Source organism: Macrobrachium nipponense, chromosome 25 (assembly GCF_015104395.2).
Source record: "Macrobrachium nipponense isolate FS-2020 chromosome 25, ASM1510439v2, whole genome shotgun sequence".
Taxonomy (NCBI): Eukaryota; Metazoa; Arthropoda; class Malacostraca; order Decapoda; family Palaemonidae; genus Macrobrachium; species Macrobrachium nipponense.
The window spans coordinates 38,033,195-38,036,556 of NC_087214.1; positions in this window are offsets into that span (position 1 = coordinate 38,033,195).

The following is a 3,362-nucleotide window of genomic DNA, read 5'->3' on the forward strand; positions in this document are numbered from 1 at the left end:
ATATATATATATATACAATATAAAATATATTTATACATATATATATATATATATATATATATAGTATATATATAAATATATATCTCTATATATAATATATATATAACAAACGGCAAAGGCCAATTTGCTGCGCTGAACAAATACTAATGATGACACTTACTGCAGTAAGCTTGAGAAGGGCGAAGGAAAGAAAGCAAAGGAGGGGCTGCATTTCAGCATTTCTCATCCCGGAAGTCTTGGCTTTAACGATGTTAATATCTCTAGTATAATCCCCAGCGATCCGTCGCTAATGCGTCGTAATCCGGCTGTTTCTGTATAACTCTCAGACTTTCGTTTAAATAAGAAGCAGACTTGCGTTGTAAAGAACGACCTTCGTAATGGAGAATTTTATGCTCTATTTTCATTTCTATTCTGAAACTTTCTTTTCTCTCGTCATCAAATATGTATGTGTGAGCTGGGATGTCTATCTTTCTTCATAATAACATTCATCTTAAATCAGAGCTTTTATTAATAATAGATAACGAAAAGGAGATCTTTCAATTACAGGACGCGATATGAAACTGTCTTTTGACGGCATAAAAGCAGTAGTCGTCACTATCTCATTCCACCTTGTCTAACATTAATATTAGGAGGACGCTGTTTTTTTCAATGTATCGGATGTAAATATTTTAAAGAATCTCTCTTATGACAACAATATTTTAAAATCTGACAAAGACAGAGGAAAATTTATCCTTAATAGAGACGATTCTATGAACAAAAAGGAAATTATTTTAAATGAGAAACCAGATTTCAGAGTTGGTTCCCAGACCTTCAGAATATTATAAAAATAATATGAAGACAAAGTCAACAGATTCTGACTTTCTGACTAAACAGGAACAGATCATCGAGACCAGACCTTCCAAAATTGGTTTGTTACCGGTTCCACCTACGGGATCCTGTTAGGTCTCCCTAAAGTTTACAAAGGAGTTCCCTTTCGGCCTATATATATGATATTCTCTTCTGTCAGTTCTCCCAACTTTGGTTTAGATAAGTTTCTGTTCACATTATTATAACCCTTTACGAAATTCAATTCTCTCAGAAGTTTCAGGAACAAATTATATGACAAGATTCTGATTTGTTTATGGCTGGTTTGGTTGCAGAATCATTGTTCACTAACGTTCTTGTGGTGGAGACGATAGGCATTATTTTAGGTAAGATTTTCATTGATAATGACGCCAGAATCCGTAATTTCAATCCGCACTGCTACCAATATCTCCATGTGCTTCCTGAAGGAGCGCCTCATGGAGGACTGTCCCCGGAGGTTTCTGCCTTTGTTTTAAATATGTCGAGGATGCCTTCGTTTTATTCCGACATGACACAACGCCGAATTCTTTCTGCAGTTCGTCACGAACTGCACCCTGATATCAAATTCACATTGGAGAATGGAATTAATAATATTCTTCCGTATCTTGATCCCACAGTGTCTAGGGATATTGATGGCTCTATTTCTGGTCTGTCAAGACTAGGTATGAATTTTTGTCCTCTTGCTTTTTTAAAATTTTTATTAAATGGTATTCTACCCTCCTCCAAAGGTAGTTTGCACATACATCCAATTGGTCCCTATTTCATTAAGAGATAATTTTCTTAACCAGTTATTAGAAGCAAAATTGTTATTCAATTATCCTTTTTTCACAACAACCTTAGAGGCATGTGGATTAAGAGAGTTTAATTAAATGTGATGATCATTCCAATATTGAGATATTTTGGGAGTTCTCCTTTCTTACACGATGATCAGTTTCGTAAGAACTGCCTAAAATTGATACTGAAGAATCCTCTTACTATTTTTCCTTCATGCCAGATAGGATCGTCTTTGTATCTCATATTATATATGTAGTGCTAGGCCTTGTATAACGAGGCGCACCGTGAGGTTATTATGACCTGCAATGTTATACGCAAGTATCGTGTTGTATACTTCCCATCCTCGTCGGAGATTGCGACGATAATTTCTAAGTCAGTATCTTCTTTGGGTATAAAGGCGGAGATGTTTCAAACTCATGATGATAGACTTAACAATATATTTGCGAAACTACATCTCTTGAGTAGAGGCAAGAAGGCGGTTAAGAGAACTTGATTCTAGAAGGGGAAGAAGAGTTCTGAGTTACAATGCATTGACAAAATCATAGGAGAGCAAAGCTTAGCTCAGCATACTAACATACAGACAGAGGAACATGTGAGAGGAAGTCACATAGACATCTGTGGGTTATAGGTCAATAGGTTCTCAGGCGAAAGCACTGTGACCTGTTTGACACAACAATGGATTTGATTATCACAGGCAAATGCAAACCAGGGCGTCGCTGACACAACACGCCAAGGTCTTGCTTGCATTCTGTTTATCAATCTTTATCACACTCCTTGCTATCTCAACAGTGACCCCTTGGGTCATTGGCTTATTTATATATGGAATATATATGTTTTTAAATGTAACCCTTACACATATACAAATGATCTAATCCAGTGGCCTCTTAAGATAAGAACCAGGCGGAAGTACAATGTAAAAGCAACAACAGAGATGACAATTTTACAGTTGCAGGCCAGGTCTCTAACCATCACGATCTAACTATCTTAAAGTCTATTATTCCCTCGTTAAACACTCAGTTGTCATCAACCTATATTATCTAGTCTTTCTTTGGCACTTGTCTGTTTATTAGTATCATCCTTGCCTTCCGCGAGGTGAGTTTGGGCTGTATCGTGGCCACCGATAAGAGACCCCCGGGACACTCCCAAACTCCCCCTAAGATCTAAGGAGGATACATTTTACTCTCTCTCATTGCTTGAAAAGGTTAGCCTCTCAAGATTTGTCTATCTGAGGTTTCTCTGTTCTTTTGACAGGATTTGTCATTTCATGTTCAGGGAAAAGTTAAATCTTCACAATGTGTTGAACACTGATTCGGTGCTGACTGACTCCACAAGACTCACTGTAGACAGTAATTCTATATTAACAGATTTAACTTTGGCAGTTAAAGAATATTACATATTTATCTACTAGAAATACGTAATTTTATGTTCAAGAAAAACCAAATGCTACATCGATGTATCGAACATCCATCCTCTCGGTACTTAGGTACTGACACCACTAAACCATGGCCATGACTAGACTCATCGCAAATAGTAATTTGGACTTTAAGCCCAATAGAGTAATTAACCCCAGCAATAAAATGGAGTTTGTTTTTCGAATATTATTAACCTGACTGATCCAGAAAACAGCATTAAGTTGACTGTTAGTCAATTACAACTGTCTGAAACTATTTCATTAATACAACGTTTTCCTCATTTGCATACTCGCCTATGACCTGAACGCCATCTCTTGCTTTAAATAATCTACA